The sequence below is a fragment of the Delphinapterus leucas genome, chromosome X (genome assembly GCF_059928025.1).
Source record: "Delphinapterus leucas isolate spDelLeu-1000000601 "Yukka" chromosome X, BTC_Dleu_Yukka2, whole genome shotgun sequence".
Classification (NCBI taxonomy): domain Eukaryota; kingdom Metazoa; phylum Chordata; class Mammalia; order Artiodactyla; family Monodontidae; genus Delphinapterus; species Delphinapterus leucas.
Genome location: NC_143150.1, coordinates 30,542,888 through 30,570,678, shown reverse-complemented (window position 1 = coordinate 30,570,678; position 27,791 = coordinate 30,542,888). Strand labels below are relative to the sequence as shown.

Genomic DNA, 27,791 nt, shown 5'->3' with positions numbered 1-27,791 from the left:
AGGAATAAAGTGCACCTAGGAAGCTAGTTAAATGTTTGAGACTCGAATGCGAATGGGAAAGAAATGCATCTTTAGAGCTGGTGCAATCGGAGACTTTCATGTTGAGGCATGAACATTTTCAACCTCCCCTACGTTTTCGTTCGTCTGATTTTCCACTTCAGTTGTTCATTCTCTATACCCTGCCCGCCTGTGGGGCTGCACGCTAATTATCTCATGGTGGTGAGGTTCCGGGCGTGTGTGATTGATTCATGGTCCTGGGCCTGATATAAATGAACAGGTTAATTTCTTCGCCATTGCTTTTACCTCTATCCCTGGCCACTTGGGCACAAATGAAAGCCATTTGGTCACAAGAGGGTGAGAGGGTGTAGACGAGAATGAATAACCCCATCCTCGACCCTGGAAAAAGAACTGAAAGGATATGATTTACACACAAATCAGTTCTACCATCTTTTTGTAGAAACGACAGCATGCTCTTTCCTCACAATCCCACTCTTAAAGTATTTTTAAACTTCAGAATAGGAGTGAGGAACCTAGGCGTTGACACTGGTAAATTGTTTCTAGCTGGCAGTGTGGGAGAAGGTGGGCAGGGCACACTGTCCCTAGTCTAATTTCCCCCCCATGAAGTTCTGAAAGTTTGGTAGGAATAGTTGGTGAATTGAGAACAGTAAACACCCTTTCTTTTACGTGTATTAAAATATTCTTAATGCTTATGACAACTGTGAGGGGTGTTATGAAGAGAGGAAAATATTCACTATCTCCTGAAAAGTTAACAGGGATAGGGAGTAGATTTTGATTTTTTCTTCTTTATTTTTAAATTTTTATTTTATATGGAGTAGGAAATCTTGATTTGACCAGAGAAAAAAAGTGGTTTGAGTTTTCCACTTCTGAGCCATTGATTTGATCTCAAGGGAACACAGACTTACTGTTGCACAGCTGGGTGCTGACATTATTTTTTATTATCTATTTTTAAGTGACTGTGAATTCTTTTTTTTTTTAATTTATTTTTGGCTGCGTTGGGTCTTCATTGCTGTGAGCGGGCTTTCTCTAGTCGCAGCAAGCGGGGGCTACTCTTCGTTGCGGCGTGCGGGCTTCTCATTGCGGTGGCTTCTCTTGTTGCGGAGCACAGGCTCTAGGCGCGTGGGCTTCAGTAGTTGCAGCATGCGGCCTCAGTAGTTGCAGCACGCGGCCTCAGTAGTTGCAGCACGAGGGCCCTAGAGCACGTGGGCTCAGTAGTTGCGGTGTGCAGGCTCTAGGGCATGCGGGCTTCAGTAGTTGTGGTGCACGGGCTCAGTAGTTGTGGCTCGCGGGCTCTAGAGTGTAGGCTCAGTAGCTGTGGCGCACAGGCTTAGTTGGTCCACGGCATATGGGATCTTCCCGGACCAGGGCTTGAGCCCGTGTCCCCTGCACTGGCAGGCAGATTCTTAACCACTGCGCCACCAGGGAAGTCCCTGGGCACTGGCATTAGTAGCAAGAGGCCAATCATATTTTTTCCTTTTGACTCTCCTTTTCTTTTACTTATCATATTTTGTGATTGTCCACGTTCTTCAGATTTTTTTCCTGTTATCACGAGCTTGAAAAAGAATGTGGTCAGCTTCCACCCATTTGTATTAATGTAGGAGAGCATTAATACAGCTACAAGAGAAGTAGAGATAAGCCGGAAGTCAAAGAATCAGAGTGTTCCAACCGGAGGAGCCATAGAAACAACTGAGGCCCTTCACTTTTACACACAGGGAGACAGAGACCCAGAGAGGGAAGGTAGCAGCTCTCATGATTCCCATTCCTGTCCTCTTTCCAGAGTGTGATATGTGACTTTATTGCTATATACTTTCCTTTCGAATTATGATTTGTAAAAGTTATTAGTTGCATTCCTGGGGCATGAAGCCAATTAGGTGTTAAGAAGGGATCCAGAGCCGTACAGTAGTAGGAAAAGCTAGACCCAAACTAAGTATTCACCCTGGATGATCAGATCTGGAGTCGACCCTCGCTTGCATTAAGTGTTGGCATTCTGGGTTCTGCCCTTGGCCCTCTTTTCTTCTCTTCAGGGTAGCTCCACGGTTAGGGTTGGTCTGTATGGCAAATAGAGGACTGACTCAGAATTGAAAAGCTACAACTGCAGTTCTCAGGATGTTCTACCTATCTCAGCAGATAATGTATCCCTTCTTCAGTTCAACACCCACCTTTTCACCTGTTCCTCTCTTCACAATTCTTTGCTCTTCCCTTCTACCCGGCTGCATTTGTAACCACAACAAAACCTCTGTTTCGTTTTGATAAAAAGAAAAATCTTTTCAACCTGTGTCCCCCCCTCAGCTATTCCCTTGTCAGCCAAGCCTCTTGAAAGAATGGCCCGTACTTGATGTTCTCAATCCTTCCTTTTCGTTCACCCCAGTGCCAAACTCAGCGGGCACCTTTTGGTCTTTAAGGGCTCGGGCTCCGCAGCATTTAACACAGCTCAACCATCCACCTGCTTGAAACTCTCTTTTCCCTGGCTTTCTTCTCCAGATTCTCCTACTCCTCTGTTCCTCAAGGATCTTAGTTGATAGTAGTTATATCTTGGGTTCACACCCAGCTTAAATCTCCTTTACTGCAATACTTCCCAACCTGTCATCTCTCAGGAAGGGATGGTAAAGCCGGGGACACAGCCAACGGGCCTAGGGATGGCTATCTAATGGGAAGTGGACACCGTATCTGCGGGAGTCCATTCTCTCCCCCAGGAATGCGGTGAGATGGAGGAAGCGGACCGCAGGGAACCAGGCTGAGAGGTCGCACAGGCTCAGGGGCTGATGCTACAGTTGTGGCTGTGGGAGTGGATGAGTGACTAGAAGATACTGCCAGGCAGAGGAGCAGGTGTGGGAGATAAAAGCAACACTCCCTGAGAACCAAGGAAGAGATCATGAGCTGGAGAGAGATGCGGGGTAGCAACAGAGGAGGAGAGAGAGGGGAAGAGTCGTGAGAGGAATAGGAGGGAGACAGGGGAGTGATGAGAGCGAGCACAGGAGGCGGCACCCAGACGACTTCGGGGTTTCTGTGAGGTGCTGCTGTGCTTACTGGACTACGTTTCTGCGTGATTCCCCGTATCCCTGTAATAACCCTCTCTTTTCCTTACCTTATTTTAATGGGTTATTGCTTCTTGCAACCTTTACCCTAAGGTACCTCTTCTTCCACGAACTCCCCAACCTCACCCTCAGTGATCTCATCCACTTCTTCTTTTTAGTTTAAAATGTTTTTATTCAACGTAATACATGCATGCAGTTAAGAAATAAAAGCGTACCAAAGGCTTATAGTGATAAGTAGAAGACCCTATGCCCACCCCTTTCCAGCAGTCACTCTTTGAAGTGTTTCTTAAGGTGTTTACATCAGTCATTTAAAAGAATAGGATTATCCTGCTATTTCTTTCTTTTTTCTTTTTTTTTCTTTTGCGGTACGCGGGCCTCTCACTGTTGTGACCTCTCCCATCGCGGAGCACAGGCTCCGGACGCGCAGGCTCAGCGGCCATGGCTCACGGGCCCAGCCGCTCCGCGGCATGTGGGATCTTCCCGGACCGGGGCACAAACCCGTGTCCCCTGCATCGTCAGGCGGACTCCCAACCACTGCGCCACCAGGGAAGCCCCTGCTATTTCTTTTTCTTTTGGTAAAATATACGTTGCACAAGATTTACCATTTTAAGTAATTTTAAGTGTACAGTGGCATTAAGTGCATTCACATGGTTGTACGATCATCAGCATTATCCATCTACAGAAGTTTTTCATCATCTCAGACTGAAATTCTGTATCCATTAAACAATAACTTCTCATTCCCTTCCTCGCCAGCCCCTGGTAACCACTGTTCTAGGTCTTGTCACTATGAGCTTGACTATTCGAGGTACATCATATAAATGGAATCGAACAATATTTGTCCTCTGGTGTCTGGCTTATTTCACTTAGCAAACGTCTTCAAGGGTTGTCTGAGTTGTTATATATATATATCACAATTTCATTCCTTTTTAAGGATGAATGATATTGTATTTTACACACACACACACAACATCATATTTTGTTTATCCATTCATTCACTGATGGACGTTTGAGCTATTTCCATCTTTGGCTATTACAAACATGCTGCTATGAACACAAGTGTATAATATCTGTTTGAGTCTCTGCTGTCATTTCTTTTGCGTATATGCCCAGAAATGGAATTGCTGGATCATATGGTAATTCTGTGTTTGCTTTTTTTGAGGAACCTCCATGCCGTTTTCCACATTCTACTATTTCTTGTCAAACACTTTTTAAACATCATCTACTGACTTTGTATTATGGTAGCTGAGGATTCATCCACTTTTGAAGTATTCTGCAGCCCTTGTGTGCTGATGACTTCCCATCTACATTTCCAGCCCTGGCTTTCCCCTGAGCTTCAGGCTTACATTACCCAAATGCTTGCTGGACATCTCCGTGTGGGTGTTAAGCCCAGAGTATCCAAAGCATAATTAAAATGCTTCCTCCTGCCCCTACCCCAAACTTTCTTTTCGTCTGGTTATTATACTGCCCCTACATCAGTGAATGTCACCAATGTCTACCCAGTTACTCAAACAAGAAACCTGCAGGTTATCACAAACTGCTGTTGGACCTTACCATCCAATGGATCACCAAGGCCTGCTGATTTTACCTCTGAAATATTTCTTGTCTCCATTCTCTTTTCTTCTTCCTCACTGTCACTGCCCTAGTTTAGATGTTCATCCTCTATTGATGGAACCACTTGCCGCAGTCTCCTCCTAACTCATCTCCCTGCCTCCATACTTGCCCCCGTTTAATTCTATTGCAAACTGATCTAAGTCAGTTTAGTCTCTCACACCGTCAGGTACTTTTCAGTGAACATCAGTAGATTCCAATGACTAGAGATAGCCGTGGGTTGTAGTTCTCATCCCTCACAATCTCCATACCAGGTGGTATGTTCCACTGAAAACAGGACTTTGACCCAATTCTGCCAAGCACACATTTATTAGCAGTTAGACATAGTCCTGCCACCTGTCCTCATAAGATCCATGAAGCCCCACGCAGGAAAGGTTCACCTGAAGCACATTTAACAATTCTCCAGCAGTAGCATTTTACCTAAACTTCTGGTCAGATCAGGCAACAGACTCATCCATTAAGTGTCAGGAGGCAGGACCCAATGGATTCCTAGACCTAGAATGCCACTCTGGGGTCACCAGTGTTTTAGGCCCCATTCATGCACGGGCAGACAAAAGTGTCAGTCCATAAATCTGGAACACCTTTCATTTAACCAGTGAAAGTTTGTTTCTATATATATATATTTTTTAACATCTTTATTGGAGTATAATTGCTTTACAGTGGTGTGCTAGTTTCTGCTTTATAACAAAGTGAATCAGCTATACTTATACAGATATCCCCATATCTCTTCCCTCTTGTGTCTCCCTCCCACCCTCCCTCCCTATCCCACCCCTCTAGGTGGTCACAAAGCACGGAGCTAATCTCCCTGTGCTATGCGGCTGCTTCCCACTAGCTATATATTTTACGTTTGGTAGTGTATATATGTCCATGCCACTCTGTCACTTTGTCCCAGCTTACCCTTCCCCCTCCCCGTGTCCTCAAGTCCATTCTCTACATCTGCGTCTTTATTCCTGTCCTGCCCCTAGGTTCTTCAGAAGCAATTTTTTTTTTAGATTCCATATATATGTGTTAGCATATGGTATTTGTCTTTCTCTTTCAGACTTACTTCACTCTGTATGACAGACTCTAGGTCCATCCACCTCACTACAAATAACTCAATTTCGTTTCTTTTTATGGCTGAGTAATATTCCATTGTATATATGTGCCACATCTTCTTTATTCATTCATCTCTCGATGGACACTTAGGTTGTTTCCATCTCCTGGCTATTGTAAATAGAGCTGCAATGAACATCGTGGTCCATGACTCTTTTTGAACTATGGTTTTCTCACAGTAATATCCACTACAGAAATGAGCAAACCCTCTACTGTAGATTTAGGTAGACTGGTTGAAGCTTTCCAGTAGCTGCATCTGGAGTGTGGACTCATAATTAGAGTCTTCCAGATGCACGCTACGCACTGCTAGAGTGTGTTCCTCTTTGAGATGCTTCAGATATTAACTGTCCCTAGAGTATATGTATGTATGTTCATGTACACATATAGGTGTGTGTGTGTCTCACACTGTCTGTGATGAGTTTTTGTTTGTGTTTGTTTGTTTGTTTTTTGGCCGGGACGCATGCAGCATCTTAGTTCCCCGACCAGGGATCGAACCCTCACCCCCTGCAGTGGAGGCGCGGAGTATTAACCACTGGACCGCCAGGGAAGTCCCTGTGCTGAGTGTCTTTAAAGTAAATTTCAGGCTATATAACAAATCTCCCCTCCCATGTACATCTGTCCATATTGTTCCCCTGCATAAAACCCTTCTCTTTCATGGTTCCCTGTTGCCTATAAAATCAAGTCCACACTCCTTCAAGTGACATACAAGGCCTTGTCAGACCTGCCCCTTACCACTTCCTCTTCTGCACTTTACACTGTAGTCTAGAATTACCAAGCTGCTTTTAGTGAAGCCCCACCAATGATGCTCTCCCCACCTGCCTAGCCCACCTTTCCCACTTTCCTTCACCTGGCTAACTCTTACTTATCCTCTATGACTCAATTCAGGCATCAGCCCTTTCAAGAAGCCTTCCCTGGAACCTGATTCAGAGTTAAGCTTGTTTATTTTAGTTAACATATGAATAGCACTTATTATGTGCCAGGAACTATTCTAAGTCCTTTTCATCCTAATGACAACTCTTATGAATTAGGTTCTATTATTATCCCTCTTTTCAAATGAGGAAACTGAGGCACACAGAGGTTTAACTTGTCCAAATTCACATAACTGATAAGTGGCAAAGTCACACTTCAAACCCAGGCTGTCTGGCTCCAGAGTCTGTGCTTACAGAAATCCGTATGCTATGCTCTGTATTTCCATAGCACGGTACGCATACCTCTATCTCATCATTTAGCATAACAGTTTGAAATTCTTTCTTTGGGTATGTGTCTGCTGCTTCGCCACCAGGGTATTAAAGCTCAGTAGTCTCTGAAGTATGGTATAGTGGTTAGATCATGAAGTTTGGAATTAGACATACCTGGGGTTAAGTCCCACCTCTGCTCTGTACTAACTGTGTAACCTTAGGCAAATTATTTAACCTTTCTATGCTTCCTTTTCCTTATGTGTAAAGTGGGAATACGAATACCTCACAGCGCAATGGAAAGAATGAAATGAGATGATGTATCTAAAGCACTTAGCAGTGGGTCTGACAGTAAAAAACCAAGCAAAAAAAAAAAGCCTTGGTAATGCTTGATTATCACAACTAGTTATTATTATCTCTGCATCTCTAGCAACTGCCACAGTGCTTGGAAAATAGACATTTGAGAAATACTTGTTGAACTGAACTATTGTGGAAACCTTTAGACTGACATAGATATCTAAAGTATATCTTAGTGTGTACGACTTCAGAAATGGTCCCCTGTAGTTAAGCAGGATGTGCCACCTCACTTTGCTGGGGCACCCATAAGAGTTTTACCTCCGAAGGGTAGATAGCCCTGGAGCTCTCCAGTCATATAACTAATAAGCATATCATTCTGGTCCTTGCAGCCATTAGTTTTACTATAGCTAAAGCTCAAATAGGATAGCTCATCACTTTGAAGTGAGTCTTGTTATCCCAAGGCATCTCATCATCCTTCAAAATGAAAGAGAACTCCATTTAGTTTCCTTTTCTTAGAACAAGGGCTTCAGAACTCCCCAGGGCTATCCATTCTCATAGGACCTCTGACCTTTTCAGTCAGAGATGCAGATTTCCTTCCCAGTATCCCAGAGCTTTGATCCCTTCTGTTATAAATTTCACTTGTCAAATGAATGAAAAATACAGTTATCAGACATACTCAAGTCACCTTTGGATAATGTTGTGACAGAAAATGTCTCAGGTATCAATTAAGTACCCATCTTTTTGCACCCAAGGACAGTAGAAGATGCTACTTGAAAAGCTAAAATAAACATATATATCACATCCAGGTAATAATACACCCCCCCATCCCCAGAATACTAAGGGAATGGAAGCTCCTAAGGCAGAATCTTTTGGTTAACTTAGGGCTAAGGAGAAACCTCATTTGGGTTCAGGTGGCCAATCTTTCTACAATATCTGAACCCACTTTCCTCCATAAAGGAGGACAGTCTAACGACCACCGATTCTTTCTTCCATGCGGATCTTGCAAGATCTCTAGGCCAGTCACTTTTCAGAATTTTAAGTAGAGAGACAAAGTGGAAGAAATTAAACTGAATTCGTATTGTTGATGAAAAAAATCAATAGTCAGTCTATGAACGGAATGGAAAATTTTATTCAAGCCAACCTGAGGATTATAACCTGGGAGACAGTCTCTCAGAGAGCTCTGAGAACTGTTCTGCCCATTAGAGGTCAAAGCACAGTTATATCCATTTTTGAGACAAAGGGTTATACATCAGACGTATTGATAGTTTACACAATTCAGATCTGCATGTACAAAGTAGTGGGTCATTGTGACCCCTTACAGGGTTAAGAAGGAATGTTATCCCCTAAGGAGTTACCGAGTAGTGTGTCATTGTGGCCTCTTACAAGATTAAGGAGGAGTGTTGTCTCCTAAGAAGGGATCTTGCTGGTACCAGGAGAACATTGCTCTTTATGGTTGAGCAGGTATTTCTGCCATTGGGGAGGTCTGGTTGGTGGATAATGCAGATACACGGTGCACACTAGAGGGGAGGGAGGAGGCCAGAGGGTCGAGAAAAATTTTATGTTTACGTTTTTCTTGACTTACAGTGTGAATTTTTATTTCATCAGTATTAATCCTGGTCATAGCCTATAATCTGGCAGTTTGATTAAACCTCTGATTGTTATGTTGTCATTTTTCTCTTTTTTAGAAGAACCCCACCACCTAACACACAGAAACGTCCAACTAGCTGAAGGTTCTGGATTCTCAAGTGCTAAGGGAATAATGACTGGAGTGTGGGTTGGTCAGGAGAGGCCGCCTGGAGAAGGTCTCCAGCCGGATGGTGAAGGGCTGGTAGAGTTTCGATGGCAAGGGCTTCCCCCGAGTTGAGGAAGAGGGGTTGGGCACGAGCCAGAGCACACAGCGCCTGTAATAAGCTAGAGGTGAGGCTAGAGGTTTCATGCTTAGAGCAAAGCCTGGAATTCCCCTCTCTTTTTCTGTCCAGATGGTCAGAAATAAACCACAGAGGTTCGAGAAACACAGAGATCGGAAATGTTCACTCTAGGAAAGTGCACTGGGCCAGAAGTGAAGAGCTACGATCTCTGATCCTGGTTCTACCACCGATTTGTCCCATAATGGTGGGCAGTTCGTGTAAACCTTTTTTAGACCATTTTCTTGCCAGTTAGACAGAGATAGATATATGATCAGACTACCACACGGAGCTGGTGGGAGGATTCAGTGAAAGCTTACAAATATCCATCAAATGTAAGTTACTGAGATACTATTATTAAAATGTACTAGTGGAGACACTAGTACAGGTCTTCCTTCCATTCTCTTTGGCCTCTTTAGCCAACACTCAACATGAATTTCACGAGAGGTTGCTGGTTGCCTTTCTAAAAACATATTTAACCAGCTTCTTCAAAATTTGAAGGTCGAAATTCTAAACTTTGTAACAATCTAAAAAGGAATTTAAGGCAATCTTATGACACTGTTGCGGAGGTTCCAGGCTTCCTCTTATAATGCATGGAAGGTTTTCAAGCAACTGTTCTCTTTGACTAGCCCAGAAAAATCCTCCTTCCTTCATCTCCTTGAATCTAGCGTGCATATCTGAGAGAATTCTGATTATAGTTTATACAGTATAACATTGGTGCCTAAGGGCCATTCCCTTAGCCATTCCCTTTACACCTGTGTTGAATGAAGGGGTTGGTGGAAGTTCAAATCTGTGTGTTAACATATGACTTTAATTGGAGACTGAAGATGACCGCTTGTTAATAATTTGGCATATGAATCATTTGAAAAACAAAACACTTCTGGTGAAGAGAGGTGCTAGAATTCATCCTCATCCCCTCCTCCTGAATGTGTATTTTACCCAAAATCACACAGATTTTCTGAACAAGTTTAACAGTGTGCTATAACATAATTGCAATATTATACCAGAAGCATTATCAATGCTAAGTACTCTCCAGTTTAGAATGCATGAATAAATTCTCTAAAACTCTTGAGAAGAGTATCCATTTTCCCAGCTAAATAATCTTTAAGTTCAAAAGGTAAAATGAATATTTCTTCTTATATGAAATATGGCTATATGTGGAAGTAGAGTTTTGATAAGCATTTGTGAACTCCCTGCTGGTAGATTTAAAAACCTCCTTGGCAATCGCATGGCAACTAAGAATACTATGTCCCCTTCTACCTAGGGGCCAAGGCATGGTGTTTGCAGAATTATGTATCCATTAAGGTAACATTAGCTCTGTCATTTTCAACATTTGGCATCCAGGGTCACCCTGGATGCTGGCAACCAGCCAGTAGATGGGAAAAGAGAAAGAGTAGAGAAGGCATGTGAGCTTCTTAGACTGGCCTCAATGTCACCCACACCCCTTCCACCAACATTCCGTGGGAGAAGATTTGTCAGAAAGGCCCCACCTAGATGCACAGGGAACTGAGAAATGGTAGTTCCTGTCTACAGAGCCACTTCCCAACCACAACTCAAGCATGATGGAAGGGCAATACAGGTATTTGGAGGCTAGCTAGGTGACTTTGTCGCAGTTGTACTGTGGCAGTTACTAATTTCTTGTCTCAGCTCCAAACCTCCAGCCCCTGCTTTGTGATGCTGGCAGTAGGGCACTACAAACCACGTTTCTGCTTTGTTGGCTGACTCTATGTTAGGTTCTGCTAATAGGGGGCAGTAGAGGGAGACAGCAAAGCTGGAGAAGGAAGAGACTTACTCCTACCTGTTTGCTTACCGTGGGTTTTCCTGTCTGTTTGTGGTTCCTGTATCACCACAGCCTTTGCGTCGTCACCCTGGAAACAGCAGTGCCTTCCTATAGCATCAGCTGAATCTGGTTGCAGTTTTTCCACCATTTGGACGAATCAGCTTCATTGTGTCTGCTGAGAGACACCACCAACCACCTTGTGCCTCCCTCTTCAGAAATCTGGGTCCAGCACCACAGGGACCTTCCTCCAAGCTCAGAGGTCTCAGTACCAGTTGGCAAGTACCCCCTTTTCAGAAGTCTGAGGTTTAGCTCCAGGGACCCCGTCTCCCAAGTTTTAGTAATTCAACCACTTCTCTCCCCCTGCCCCCTGCCGCCTGCCCTGCTGCCTAAGGGTAATAGCTGCTTCCTGCGGTTTTTACCTTTGTGAAACCTTAGAGAAGCCCTATCCAATAAAAATATAATGTGAATACTAGTCTTTAATTCTCTAGTAGCCACATTTAAAAAAAGTAAAAAGAAATGGTGAAATTAATTTTAATGATATATTGTGTATAACCCAATCTGATCTGCTTTCATTTTAGCATATGATCACTATAAAAATAATTGAGATATTTTTATATGAAGTCTTTGAAGTCTGGTGTGTATTTTACACTTACAGCACATTTCAATTTGGAGGGTAAATTTCACCAGAAATACTTGATCTGCCTTAGATTTCATAAAATTTACAGTTGAAAATATAGATTCACCAGCTCACGTTGTTCCAAACATACATAAAAGTTTTCTAATAACTGAATTGAGTATAAATTTGTAACTTTTTATTTGGAAAAAATTGTGCACTCACAAGAAGTTGCAAAAAATACTACAGAGAGGTTCTATGTACCTACCACCCGGCTTCCCCCATTAGTGACATCTTCCATGATTTTAGTCATTGTCAAAACCAGAAAATTAATTGGCACAACACAATTAAGTAGATTACAGACCCTAATCAGATTTCCCCAGTTTTTATATGCACTTATTTCTTGGTATGTCTTTGTGATTATATGGCATTTTATTGCTTGTACAGATTTGTATAACCACCTCAGCACCACAATCAAGAGACAGAACTCTTCCATCACTACAAAGGATATTCCTCATGCTGCCCCTTTATTGTTACTTCTCCCCTCCCCTACACTGAGCCCCTGGCAACCACTTATATGTTCTCCATCTCTACAATTTTGTCCCAGAGTAATGGAAATAAAAACAAAAACAAACAAATGGGACCTAGTTAAACTCAAAAGCTTTTGCACTGCAAAGGAAACCATAACCAAAACAAAAAGGCAAGCCACAGATTGGGAGAAAATATTTGCAAATGATGTGACCGACAAGGGATTAGTCTCCAGAATTTACAAACAGCTCATGCAGCTCAATATCATCAAAGCAAACAACCCAATCAAAAAATGGGCAGAAGAGCTAAATAGACATTTCTCCAAAAAAGACATACAGGTGGCCAAGAGGCACATGAAAAGACATTCAGCATCGCTAATTATTAGAGAATTGCAAATTAAAATTACAGTGAGATATCACCTCACACCAGTCAAAATGGCTATCATCAAAAAATCCACGAACAATAAATGCTGGAGAGGGTGTGGAGAGAAGGGAACCCTCCTACACTGTTGGGGGGAATGTAAATTGGTGCTGCCACTATGGAGAACAGTATGGAGGTTCCTTAAAAAACTAAAAATAGAGCTACCATATGATCCTGCAACCCACTCCTGGGCATATATCCAGAGAAAACCATAATTCAAAAAGATACGTGCACCCCAATGTTCATTGCAGCACTATGTACAGTAGCCAAGACATGGAAGCAACCTAGATGTCCATTGACAGAGGAATGGATAAAGAAGATGTGGCACATGTATACAATGGAATATTACTCAGCCATTAAAAAGAATGAAATAATGCCATTTGCAGCAACATGGATGGACCTAGAGATTGTCATACTGCGTGAAGTAAGTCAGACAGAGAAAGAGAAATATATGATATCACTTATAAATGGAATCTAAAGAGAAATGAACTTATAAAACAGAAACAGACTCACAGATTTAGAGAAGGAACTTAGGGTCACCGGGGGGAAGGGTGGGGAGAAGAGATAGTTAGGGAGTCTGGGATTGACATGTACACACTGCTGTATCTAAAGTGGATAACCAGCAAGGACCTACTGTATAGCACAGGGAACTCCGCTCAATATTATGTAACAACCTAAGTGGGATAAGAATTTGAAAAAGAATAGAGACATGTATATGTATAACTGAATCACTTTGCTGTACACCTGAAACTATCACAACATTGTTAATTAACTATACTCTAAGATAAAATTTAAAAAAATAAATGATTCCTTAAGAAAAAGAATGTTATATAAATGTCATCCTATAGTATGTAATGTTTGGAAATTGGCTTTTCTTTTTTCACTCAGCATAATGCCCTTAAGAGCCATCCAAGTTGTTGGGTGTATCAGTGGTTTGTTCCTTCTTAGTGCTGAATAATATTCCATAGTATGGATGTACCACAATGTGTTTAACCACTCACCTGTTGAAGGACATTTGGTTTGTTTTCAGGTTTCAAGTTGTGTGAGCATTCGAGTATAGGTTTTTGTGTGGGCCTGAGTTTTCATTTCTCTGGGATAAATGCCCAGGAGTGTGATTGCTGGGTCATAGGTAACTCTATGTTTAATTGTCAGAATGATTTCCAGAGTGGCTGTACCGTGTTTCATTCTGACCAACAGTGATAGCAAGATCCGGTTTATCGGCATCCCTATCAACGTTTGGTGTTATCAGTGTTTAATTTTAACCATTTGAATAGGTATGTAGTCTCATCTCAGTGTGTTCTTATTTGTGTTTGCCCAACGACTAGTGATGTTGGACATCTTTTCATGCATTTATTTGCCATCTGTATATCATCTTTGGTGAAGTATCTGTTCAAGTCTTTTCCCATTAAAACTTTGGGTGGTTGGTTTCTTACAGTTGAGTTTTAAGAGTTCTTGACATATTCTGTAGACAAATCCTTTGTTAGAGATGTGATCTGCAAATATATTCTCCCAGTCTGTAGCTTGTCTTTTTATCTTCTTAACAGGGTTTTTCACAGAGCAAAACTTTTTCATCCTGAGGAAGTTCAATTTATTGATTTTTTTCTTTTATGTATTGTGCTTTTAGTGTCACGTGTAAGAATTCTTCACCTAACCCTAGGTCATGAATATTTTCTGCTATGTTTCATTCTAAAATTTTATAATTTTACATTTAAATCTGTGATCCAATTTGAGTCTTTTTTGTTTTTTTTTTTTTTTTTTTTTTTTTTTTGCGGTACACGGGCCTCTCACTGTTGTGGCCTCTCCCGTTGCGGAGCACAGGCTCCAGACGCGCAGGCTCAGCGGCCGTGGCTCACAGGCCCAGCCGCTCCGCGGCATGCGGGATGTTCCCGGACTGGGGCACGAACCAGTGTCCCCTGCATCGGCAGGCGGACTCTCAACCACTGCGCCACCAGGGAAGCCCCTGGGTCAATTTTTATGTAAGTTATGAGGTTTTGGTCTAGGTTTATTATATTATACTTCTGCCTATGGATGTCCAATTTCACCAGCACCATTTATTGAAAAAAATAACCATGTTTCTGGGGTCCCATAACCATCGAGGTTCAGTGGTTCACTGGATGGACTCACAAGACTCAATAGCAGGCTTTACTCGCAGCTAAGGTTTATTACATCAAAGGATACAGACCAAAAGTGATAGGAAAAATATATGCATTCAGTAGAGTTCAGAGAGGTCATCTGAACCGTCTGAAGCCACACAAGGATGTGCTTTCTCTCTATCAGTGAACTACAGGTGTGGAATAAACTTTGCCCAGGGAAGCCCGTTCAAGACTCAGGATCTGCGGCTTTTCTGTGTAGGGGAACAGCTCTGTCATGGCAGTCTGGTGAAATTGATCACATAGGCAAAGGCTTGACCTGTATTTATCTGAGTCTTAGCAGAACTCCTTGTGATCCACTTGGAACACAAGAGGATGGGAGGCACTTTTTGTTTTGTGGTCACGCCTTTCCGGTATGTAGGACAGGGAGCATGGGTTGCTAGTACATTTGGCTACTCTTCCTTTCGTTCTCCGTGTAAGTAATAATCTGAATCCAAAAAGGGCTCATTGTGTTTTTATTGGCCATAGGCGTCAGACCTTAGTCTTTCCTCACGCCCCACTGAATTGCTTTGTCATCTTTATAAAAAATCAGTGGGTATATTTATGTGAGTCAATTCTTTTCAACAGCTTTGTTGGGGTATAACTGACATACAGTAAACTGCACATGTTCAAAGCATACAGTTAAGTTTTGACATATGTATACACCTATGAAACCATCAGCCCAGTCAAGATGGTGAACATACCGCAAAGTTCCCAAGTGCCCTCTGTAATCCCTCCTTCCCCTCTGTCTCCAGGCAATCACTGATCTGTTTTCTGTCATTTTAGGTTAGTTTGCATTTTTTAGAGTTTATATTTGAATCATACATTGAATCATACATCTTTTTTCCAGCTTCCTTTGTTGAGCATAATTATTTTGAGATTCACCCATGTTGTTGCATATATCAATAGTTCATCCCTTTTTTTTTTTTTTTGCTGAGTAATATTTCACTGTGTGGGTATATATACAACTAATTGTTTACCCATACACCTGTTGATGGATGTTTGGATTTCCAGTTTTTAGCTATTGCAAGATAAAGCTTTTATGAACATTTGTGTACAAGACTTTCTATGGATAATGTTTTCTTTTCTCTTGGGTAAATATCTATGAGAGGAGTGGCTGAATCATTTCATAGGTGTATGTTAAACTTTTTAAAAAACTACCAAACTGTTTTACAAAGTGGTACCATTTATATTACCGCCAGCCATGTGATAGAGTTCCAGTTTATTGGCATCCTCAGCAACACTTGCTATGACAATTCTTTTTAATTTTACCCATTCAAACTGATGCGTAGTGCTTTTTATTTTGGTTTTACCTTGCATTTACCTAACGATCAGTGATGTTGAAACTCTTTTCATGTGCTTATTTGCCATCTGAATATCTTCTTTGGTGAAGTGTCTATTCAAATCTTTTGCCCATTTAATATTGATTGGGTTGTCTATTTTCTTATTTTTGAGCTTTTAGAGTATTTTATATATTCTGGATACAAATCCTTTATCAGATATATGCTTTGCAAACATGTTCTTCCAGTCTATGAATTGTCATTCTCATTATCTTAACAGCATTTCTCAAAGAACAAAAGTTTTTAATTTTTGTGAAGTCTAACTTATCAATTTGTTTTTAATGGCTTATGCTTTTGGTGTCATATGTAAGAGATCATTGCCAAACCCAAGGTCATGAGATTTTTCTCCTAAATTTTCTTCAAGAAATTTTGCAGTTTTAGTTTTTATATTTAATACTGTGATCCATTTTGTGTATGGTGCAAGGTATTAATCCAAGTTATTTTTTGCATATGAATATCTAGTATTTCCAGGGCCATTTTCTGAAAAGGTTATTCTTTTTCTAATGAACTGCCTTTACACCTTTGTAAAAAAAAAAAATCAGTTGTCTATATTTGTGTGAGTATATTTCTGGGCTCTCTGTCCTCTTCCATTAATATATTTTTCTGTTTGGACATCAATCCCACACTGTCTTGATTATAGTGTAGCTTTATAATACTTTTTTTTTTTTTTTTTTTGCTGCACCACGCACATGGCTTGCAGGATCTTGGTTCCCTGATCAGGGATTGAACCCGAGCCCCGCCAGTGAAAGTGCCAAGTCCTAACCACTGGACTGCCAGGGAATTTCCTATAATACATCTATTCCCTATAATACATCTTAAAATCAGGTAGTGTTAACCTCCCAAATGTGTTCTTTTCTCAAAGTTGCTTTGACAATTCTAGGTCATTTGCATTTACATACGAATTTTAGAATCAGCTTGTGATTTTCTATAAAAATTCCTGCTGGGAATTTGAAAGGGATTATACTGAATTTGTAAATCAATTTGGGAAGAATTGTTATCTCAACAATATGGCGTCTTCTGACCCATGAATAAGGTATAAATATCACTATTTAGATTCTATTTAATTTCTCCCAGCAGAGCTTTATAGTTTTCAGCATACAGGTTTTGCACATCTTTTCTTGACCAAATGCTTTGGCCAGAACCTCTAGTACAGTGCTGAATATAGAGAGTGAGAATGGACGTCTTGATTTGTTACTGATCTTCTTATAGGAAAAGCACTCAGTCTTTCACCGTTAAGTATGATGTTAGGTATAGGTTCTTCATAGATGCTTTCTATCAGGTTGATGAAGCTCCCTTCTATTCCTAGTTTGCTGAGAGTTATTATCAGTAATGGATGAAAGAGCTGTGAAGTGGAAGCTTTGGACCTCACCCTACCTTAGTCAGAATTGTTCTGTTTTATGTTTTATGCGTGGATATTCTCTGTGAACTTTGTTTGCAAAATGAATTCAACTTCTAATAAGAAAAAAAAAGTTTGAATAACACTACTTTATACAATGAGTAAACGTATTAGTCAGGGTACTCCAGAGAAACAGAGCCAGTAGGATAGATAGATGATAGATAGATAGATAGATAGATAGATGATAGATGTGTGTGTGTGTATAATATAATATAATGAGGAATTGGTTCACAATATTACGGAAGTGAGAAGTCCCAAGATCTGCCATCTGCAAACTGGAGACCCAGGAAAGCCAGTGGTATAATTCTTAGAGAATGGATGAATTCCAGTTCAATTCCGGAGGCCTGACAACCAGGTAAGCCAATGGTGTAAAATCTCAGTACAAGGAAAGAAGATCAATGTCCCAGCTCATTCAGGCAGACAAGAAGCAAAACGGGCGAATTCTTCATTCCACCGTGTGTTCTATCCAGGCCCTCAGTGGATTGGGTGACGCCTGCGTTGGGGAGGGCAGTCTACTTCACTGAGCCCACCAATTCAGATGCTCATCTCACCCGGAAACACCCTCAGAGACACACCCAGAAGTGACGTTTAATCTGGGCACCCCTTAGCCCAGTCAAGTTGACACATAAGTTAAACCACCACAGTAAGTTATTGAAAAATTGAATATAAATTTAACTTTTTATTTTCCAGTGAACTAGAAACACATAGGGAAATCTTTTGAAAGAATATTCCTGCATTCTTTGTAAAATCTAGAGGATTCCTAGGCCGTGCTTGAAAACGCTGATTCTGGGAATTCCCTGGCAGTCCAGTGGTTAGGCCTCCACACTTTAACTGCCAAGGGCGCAGGTTCAGTCCCTGGTCGGGGAACTAAGATCCTGCAGTACGTGCGGTGTGGCCAAAAAAACCAAAACAAAACGAAACAAATGCTGATTCTGCAGCCTCTTAGAAGAAGTAGAGTTGTAAGACTGAGAGGGAACTTTCCAGAGAAGACTGATCTAACCTTCTGCCCCCAGGGATAGTAGTAGTGCTGGGGAGAAGGTGTGGCGAGTCTAGAGAAGGACATTTTCCCATTTCTCTCACTGTTCTATATCTTAGCAACAAGGCATAAGTTCTGCACAGCCTTGGATTCCCTTGGGATTACAGACTGCTTGAGGGCAGGAACTGTATTACTTTCTTTTCTGTAGCTCCTTCAGCTGTCTCTCACAGTTCTTTAAACATCTCATGTGCTAAATGAGTAAATAAATTATAGGTGGGCAGATATCTTTTCCTTCCTACCATCTCTTGCCCCTTACTTTTTGAGCTCACTTGGCCCAGCTCTAGACAGACTTGTGAAGCAGATCAAGTTTGTCTTCGGTGCCCTTTGCCCACCACGCGTTCCTGTCTCCTGAGTGCCCAGTGTGTCCTCCTACTCATGATTGTTTCACTCTCAAATCCCAGAAAGGCCTGTTCTTCACAGGCAGCATCCCATGCCTCATCTGAGCTTCCTCATTATGTGTCCTGTCTTGCTTTCTTTAGCGATTCCACAGAGTCAGGGTCAGGCCACCTAGTGGATGAGGATTACAGAGAAGGGAGCCTTCAAACTCTTGCCTCAGCATACAACTAGGGTATCCATAGCACTTTCCTCCCTCTCTCGTCATCTCCAAGCACCGAGCCCACCCATGGTGGACAGTACTTAACCCACCTCCCAAGCCCCCTTTCCCCTCTCTGAGGACAATTTTGTGTGATCCTGGGGTAGTTTGGTTTTTAAGGGCAGGTAAGCCACAAAATGAGAGAAAGCCCTTCTTGGCTCACCATGTGTCCCACTGCTCAGTGTTCAAAGTTACTGTTTTCCAAGTTGACATATTGAGAAAAGTATAAGCTTCTGCCAGAGCATCCATTTCTCCCCATGTGTGGGTTATCCTGTCCTACCTTGGCTCATAGGAAACAAAGGAAACGAACTATTTTGTTTCAATTAGGGAGAATCAGTATTAAGGGTTTACTCCTTACTTTGTTAAACAAATCATCACCATGTGCCCACTCCATACAAATAGACTATGATAACAGGGACTTCCTTAGATATTGGTTTGTTTTCTGTTTACTCCATCAGCAAAATTCTTCGGGGAAACTTGGAGAACTGTAAATGGCTCACTAACAAAAGCAAACAACACTCAAACATTTAAAATTAGGCAACGTTCAAACCGCCATCCACGCATGTTTCCAGGTTTCATTTAAAAGCAAAACCAACTTGAGTACCAGGTGTGAACTTAAAAGTAATAGGATTGTTATCTTCTAAAACTAAACCTGAGAGGGTGTACCCATCCGAAGACATAATCTCCCAGTTAGTGTAGCCATCTCGAGAGTCCGAGCCCTTGTTCTATTGGTGTGGCCACAACTACTTGTCTTTTGGGACTAAAATTAGACCTCACCTCCTCCTCCAGGGAGCCGGCCCTCACCCTCAAGTCTGGGTTTGATGCTCTTCTTCTGGGCTCCCTGAGCATCCTGTGCTTACATCTATCAAAGCACTTATCACACTGGATTGTATGTCTCCCTTATCTGAAGGTAGGGAAGATGTCTTGTTTGACTTTGTATCCCTGGGGGCCAAGCAGTTGCTCAGTAAATGTTTGTTAACTGAAAAAAGTCTCTGCATCATATTTTTGGACCATCTTCAACGATAGCAAATCTTTCTTCTTTTGCTGGAGAATGTGATTTTTGGCAAACAGATGTTATTCGGAAACATGTTGGGCAAATCAGGTATTCATCAAACTCAATAACACTGTCTATTTAAAAATGAGCTGTGATCACAATGTATTGACTACTTTTCTTCTGCGATTCATAAACTGGCTCTGAAAACAATTCCGAAGAAGGAATTGCAAAAGGTTTTGAGCAATAGAAGCTTCCCAGGGCAATATCTTTGAAAGGCTACTCTGGAGCTGGACTGCGCGGGTTCCGGTCCTGCCTCTGCAGCTAAGTTAGCTGTATCGTCTTGGACAAGTTACTCAACCTGTTGTTTCCTCATTTGTAAAATGGGGATAGTACCTCCCACATAGAGTCATTGTGCGGATTAGTTGAGTTAATCACATCAAGTGCTTAGAATATAGGGCCCGGTACATAGTAAGTGCTCACTAAGAGTTGTTATTATCATTGTTATCTTTATGATCATATTGAGGCACTGTATTAGAAAATATTAAAGATAATACTTTTTTAAAAAAGGCCTATCCCTTCCCTCAGGAAGTTCACAGTCTAATGGGAAATACAGACATGTAATTTATGTTATCATACAACTTGATGGGTGCTTTCAGAAATGCCAACTGTCACGATGGCAGGAACAGCTGACATGGGGAAGGGTCTAGTATCGAGAGCATCTCAGTACAGTTCTGTAAGCACCAAATGCCCTCCACTCCATTCAGAACATCGTGTCCTGAGAATAGAAGTGTCAGTAGGACCAGACATTGATGTTCATGGTAGGGGTGAGAACAGAAGGACCTGAGAGTAGGGATCACACTTTTTTACTTAAAATACCTCCATTTTTTAAAAAAACAAAGGAATGGTATGCGGTGTCAGTTCCTGTGAAAGTATTCAGTGCTCCTTACTTCACTCCGAATAGGAGCCTGTCTGGACAGAGAATTCATAGACTCTATCATCAATATGTCTCTCTGTTTAAAAAAAAAATTGGTTCCAGTTTCAAAAATTAAGATACAGTGTTGCTCTGATCCTGAAAGAATGGAATAATCCTGAAGGATTTGCCATTTTACCAAGAGGGTTTAGAGGTTTGCTATGGATTAGAATTGCACCAAAATTTAAGAATAGTAACTTTAAATAATGATATAATTTACACTTGGGGATGCATTGTCTCATTATTGTGTCATTTCTTTTACTGTGCAGAAATTCGTTTTTTCAATTAAAATATTGGTTGCCTTTTTTTAAACCAGAGTTTCCCTCTTTCAGAAATAGTTATAAAAATGACAGTTTATGTTGCAATCAGTTATTTTGTATGATTCATGAAGAAGCACTTTAAAAATAACTTTGTAATAAAGACAGAAAACTGTTTCTTTACAATGGTGATTCATCATAATTACTTTTGAACATTTGGTAAATCCTATTTTGGGTAATTTTTAAGAAGTACTTTAAAACTCTTTCAGAGTCTGTTTAAGGCCCTCCTTTATGAATTCTGCAAAAGCTTCACTTTGCGAAGAAAATGGGCTTGAGGTAATAAGCATAATGTGAGACAATGTGGTTATATGTGTTCCTGCCCTCTCCTCATCTTTTCAGTTTCCCTTCTGAGAAGTTGAAAGTCAAGGGATTATTTTGGGGAATTAAAGTAATTGCAAACAGCAACAGCATGGGCCTGTAACCTTTCCACCATGGCATGTTCTGTGCTTCTGGGCCCAAGGGGCAAGCAAGAGGTGCCAATTCTTAAGAGACCTGTGATGGAGCCACAGACGTGTTTTCTTAAGAAAGGGAGAGAGAATACGGCAGTGGTAACTGGAGCCGAGTGCTATACTTGGCATTTGTTCCAGGTTTGCTTAGTTGAACTGAATTTCCTGCTTATGGACGAGATACCATTCCGAGTTGTACAGAACGAGCACACAGCTGTCATCTTCATCTTGCCCCAAAGGCTATTAACGGTTGGTCCTAAAGTGAAGGAATTTATTCTGCTACATGGATCATGAGTAGAGCAATCATAAAGTGTACTGATGTTGGGAAGAAGATCTGCATTCTGAGCATGTGTACGATTAACACCCTTATTGGACACTAATAATGCTGAGAGTTTCCAACCTCACCTGGAACTTCCTAAGGGTTGTGAAAATGAACTTTTCACCACTACAGCTACTATAATCCCTGGTGCACTTCTTTTTTTAAAAACATTTCATTTATTTAACTATAGTTGATCTACAGTATTGTGTTAGTTTTAGGTGTACAGCTTCAGATTCTTTTCCATTATAGGCTATTACAAGATATTTAATATAGTTCCCTGTGCTATACAGTAAATCCTTGTTTATCTATTTTATATACAATGATGTGTATCTGCTAATCCCATACTCCTAATTTATCCCTCCCCCTCCCCTTTCCCCTTTGGTAACCATAGGTTTGTTTTCTATATCTTTGAGTCCATTTCTGTTTGTAAATAAGTTGATTTGTATTAATTTTTTAGATTCCACATATAAGTGATATTACATAATATTTGTCTTTCTCTGCCTGACTTCTTTCACTTAGTATGATAATCTCTAGGTCCATCCATGTTGCTGCAAATGGCGATATTTCATTCTTTCTTACAGCTGAGAAATATTCCATTGTATATGTGTGTGTGCATCTGTGTGCGTGTGTGTGTGTGTGTATACACGCATATATGCCACATCTTCTTTATCCATTCATCTGTCGATGAACACTTAGGTGTCCATGTCTTGGCTATTGTGAGTAGTGCTGCTATAAACATAGGCGTGCATGTATCTTTTCAAATTAGGTTTTGCTCTTTTCCGGATATATGCCCAGGAGTGGGATTGCTGGATCATATGGTAACTCTATTTTTAGTTTTTTAAGGAACCTCCAGACTGTTTTCCATAGTGGCTGTACCAGTTTACATTCCCACCATAGTGTAGGAGGGTTCCCTTTTCTCCACACCCTCTCCAGCATTTATTATTTATAGACTTTTTGATGATGGCCATTCTGACTGGTGTGAGGTGTTACCTCATTGTAGTTTTGATTTGCGTTTCTCTAATAGTTAATGATGTTGAGCATCTCTTCATGTGCCCCTTGGCCATCTGTATGTCTTCTTTGGAGAAATCTCTATTTAGGTTGGACTTAGTGACTTGATTCTCATGCGTAGAACATGACAAAGGTGTTGGGATGTTGGGATGGGACTTCTGTGATTAAGCTACAAAAGATTGTGACTTCCATACTGCTGGCACTCTCTCTTGCCCTCTTACTTACTCTGATGAAGCTTGATGCCATGTTGCGAGATGCTCTGTAGGGAGACCCACATGCCAGAGACTCAAGGAGGCCTGCAGCCAACAGCTTATGAGGAACTGAATCCTTTGTCCAACAGTCTGTGAAAAATGGAATCCTGCCAACAACCATGTGACTGAACTTGGAAGCAGACCCTTCCCAGTAGAGCCTTCGGATGAGGTGACATCCCTGGCCAGCGCCTTGATTGCGGGCTTGCGAGAGGCCCTGAAGCAGAAGACCCAGCTAAGCCACGCCTGGATTCCTGAAAGTATGTTTTAAGCAGCTAAGTTTTGGGGGTAATTTATTATACTACACAATAACTAATACACCTTCCAAGAGGTAACCACTACCCTAGATGTGCTATCATTCCCATACATATCTTTATATGTATGCTACATTTAGATGTATCATTCCCATGTATGCCTACACACACACACACACACACGTACAATTACTATATATATATATTAATTGTATTACATGTTCTTAAAATCCATATAAATGATATTATAGTATTTGTATCCTTCTGGAATTAGAGTTTCCCTGATTCGTTTTTCCACCGCCACCATTCCATCTTTGCCTCTCTAGGTCTTTCTCTGTGTCTCAGCCTCTGTGAGTTCTAGGCTGCACCCCAGCCCAACCCTTTCTGTCCTGTTCCGTTTACCTGCAGTAGTCCCAAATTGGTGACTTAAGCCTGGTCCCACCTTAGGTGAAGCCCAGCTTCTTCCCATATGGCTCTCTAAACCAAAATGTTGCTCTTCAACATTACATGGGCCTCTAGGCCAACCTGGATCATCACTGGGGTTTTCTTTGATAATGGCGCTTTTTAGAGCAGTGTGCATCTAAAAGTTTAACGTGCATAGGAATTTCCTGGGAACCTTGTTAAAATGTGACTGTGAAGGTCCGGGGAGGGCCTGAGATTCTGCATATCCACAAAGCTTTCAGGTGTTGCTCATGCTGTTGATACATAGACCCCATATTTAGTAACAAGATTCCAGAGGCTAGATGTCTGTCTCTCTCTTTACGAAAATTGTTTTAACTTGACATTTTAATTTTTTTTGAATATTTATTTATTTATTTATTAACATCTTTATTGGAGTATAATTGTCTTACAAAGTGTGTTAGTTTCTGCTTTATTATATTAGATACCAATAAAGGAATTCACAATAGGCTTACCCAAATAATATAAGGAAAGACTTTACTTGGTGTTATTTACCAATGAGAAATCTGTTCATAGTTAAGCTTATTTACTGAAAGTAAACTTTTATTTTTAACTTGAACAAATGCTGACAAATATATATGTAGAAGGTAGGATAAAAGTTGGATATCAGTGGATATCACTTTTTGGGGGATGAACTCTGGAGTGATATCAGTGTTGATAAAATTCCCCTGGGCTTCTAAAAAACAAAAAACCTAAAGAATGAAGAACAGATTCTTTCTTTTTTCCTCCATCCTTTTCTTTCTCCTCCTCCCAACTACAGAATAAAATAAGAGAAAATGAACAATTATACAACATTAACCTGCACCAGTGACTTTCTAAATCTAAGAAAATAGTCTTATGTGTGTATATACTATATCTCAACAAGGAGAGAAGAACAATACATTTTCTTTTTGTAACTTGGAACCTTGTGTATCTGATGGCTTCGACCACCTGATGACCGCACCAGCCTTGTCTCTGTTGCCCAACACCACAAATTCTTGCTCCACCCCTCCTTTGACCCTCTCATTCTCTCTTTCTTTCTTTTTGGAGAGGCCATTCTGAGATTTAAATAAAGCTTTCTATTGATACTTAAGAAGACTTTGCACAATTTTCGTTCGACCAAGTAACAGAGACTGGATTTACCCTCTTACTTTAAAGAACCAAAAAACAGGACAAAATGTATAAGCTCTACCTGACTTGGCTCCCTGAACTCTCAGATTGGTGTCCGCAACCCAGGGAGTCTTCCAAGCTCTGCCTCAGCTCCCCTTCCCCGTGTCCTATCCTGGAAACTTTCTGAAGGCACTAAGTTGGGTCAAATCTTCCACCTTAAGACGCTGGGAAAAGAAGGGCAAACTAAACCTAAAGCAAGCCAGGAGGAAATGATAAAGATCAGAGTGGAAATTATTGGACTAGACAATAGAAAAAACAATCAAGAAAATCAGTGAAACCAAAAGCTGGTTCTTGGAAAAGATCAACAAAATTGACAAAGCTTTAGCTAGATTGACTAAGAAAAAAAGAAGACTCAAATTTCTAGAATCAGAAATGAAAGAGGGGATATTACTACTGACTTTACAGGAATAAAAAAGGATTATGTGGGAATTCTATGAACAATTATATACCAATAAATTAGATGAAATGGACAAATTCCTAGAGAGACACAAACTACTGAAATTGACCCAAGAAGGAAAAAAACAGTATGAATAGACCTATAACAAGTGACAAGCCTGAATTAGTAATTTTAAACAAAACTGCCCACAAAGAAAACCCCAGGCCCAGACGGTTCACCACTGAATTCTAACAAACATTTAAAGAACTAACTTTTCTCTTCACCAACTCTTCCAAAAATAGAAAAGGCTGGAACACTTCCCAGTTCATTCTATGGGGCTAATATTACCCTCATACCAAAACCAAAGACATCACAAGGAAAGAAAACTACAGATTATTATCTCTTATGAACATAGGTGCAAAAATCCTTAGCAAAGTGAATCCAACAACATATAAAAAGAATTATGCACTATGAGAAATGGGATTTATCCTAGGAATACGCAGTCTGTTCAACATCTGAAAGTAAGTTAATGTAATACATCATAATAATTGAATAAAAAACAAAATCACATGATCATCTCAATAGATGCAAAAAAGCATTTGACAAAATCCAACAACCTTTCATGACAGAAACACTCAACAAACTAGGGATGGAAGAGAACTTCCTCAACTTAACAAAGGACTTCTATGAAAAACCCACAGCTAACATCATACTTAATGGTGAAAGCATAGGTGCTTTATACCCTTAAAATTAGGAACAAAACAATGTCTTCAGCTCAACATTTTATTGGAGTTCTATCCAGGGCAATTAGGCCACAGAAAGAAATAAAAGACATCCACACTGGAAAGGGAAAAGTAAAATTATCTCTATTTGCTGATGACATGATCTTGTATGTAGAAAATCTCAAGGAATCCACAAAGAAAACAAAACACCTATTATAACTAATTAAAAAGTTCAGCAAGGTTGCAGAATACAGGATCAATCAATATACAATAATCAACTGTGTATCTGTATACTTACAATGAACAATCCAAGAAGATTACAAAAGCAATTCCATTTACAGTAGCATCAAAAAGAATAAAATACTTAGGAATAAAGCTAAGTGAAGGAGTGTAAAACTTATACTCTGAAAATTATAAGACACTGTTGAAAGAAATTAATGCTCTAAATGGAACACATTCCATGCTCATGGATTGGAAGACTTAATATTGTTAAGGTGGTAATACTTCCCAAATTGATCTATGATTTGATGCAATCCCTATAAGAATCTCAGCTGGCTTCTCTTTAGAAAATGGCAAGCTGATTGTAAAATTCATATGGAATTGTAAGTGACCCAGAATAGCCAAAGCAATCTTGAAAAAGAAGAACAAAGTAGGAGGATTCTCACTTCCCAATTTCAAAATTTACTACAAAGCAATGATAGTCAAGATAGTGTGGAAATGGCATAGAGATAGACATATAAATCAATGGAATAAAATTGAGACTCCAGAAATAAACCCACGTGTCTATGGTCAACTGATTTTTGACAAGAGTGCCAAGTTCATTCAATGGTGAAAGAATAGTTATTTCAAAAAATAATGCTGAGACGACTGGATAACCACATGTAAAAGAATAAAGTTGGACCATGCCCCACACCATATACAAAAATCAACTTTAAATTGATCAAAAACTTAAATATAAGAGCTAAAACTATAAAACTCTTATAAGAAAACACAGGGGTAAATCTTCATGACCTTAGATTTGGCAAAGGATTCTTATTTATTGCACCAAAAGGATGAAAAACAAAACAGAAAAATAGATAAATTGGACCTCATCAAAATAAAACACTTTTGTGCTTCAAAGGACATTCATGAAAGTGCAAAGACAGCCCACAGGATGGGAGAAAATATTTGCAAATCATTAATCTGATGAGGGGATTGTATCTAGACTATATAAAGAATTTTTACAACTTGATAATAAAAACATAAATAACCCAATTAAAAAATGGGCAAAGGATATGAAATGATTATTTCCCCAAGGAAGATATACAAAATGGCCAATAAGCATATGAAAAGTTTCTCAACATCATCAGGGAAATGCAAATCAAAACCACAATGAACTTCATACCACTTCATACCCACTCGGATGGCCATAATAAAAAAGCCAGATACTAGCAAGTATTGACGAGGATGTGGAGAAATCAGAACCCTTGTACATTGTTGGTGGGTATGTAAAATGCCACTTTGGAAAACAGTCTGGTAGTTCCTGAAAAGTTTAAACATAGAGCTGCTATATAATCCAACAATTCT

At 40.4% G+C, this 27,791-nt stretch overlaps 1 long non-coding RNA gene across 1 annotated transcript in view; it reads left to right on the top strand.

Annotated features, from left to right (window-relative positions):
• The window catches only part of LOC111169046 (uncharacterized), a 65,484-nt gene extending 46,842 nt beyond the window's left edge, over positions 1–18,642 (top strand). The window contains exon 7 of the long non-coding RNA XR_002643139.2: positions 10,982–18,642. This is a non-coding gene — a long non-coding RNA (uncharacterized LOC111169046). The remainder of the gene's footprint in view (positions 1–10,981) is intronic.
• The last annotated feature ends 9,149 nt before the right edge of the window (positions 18,643–27,791 follow it).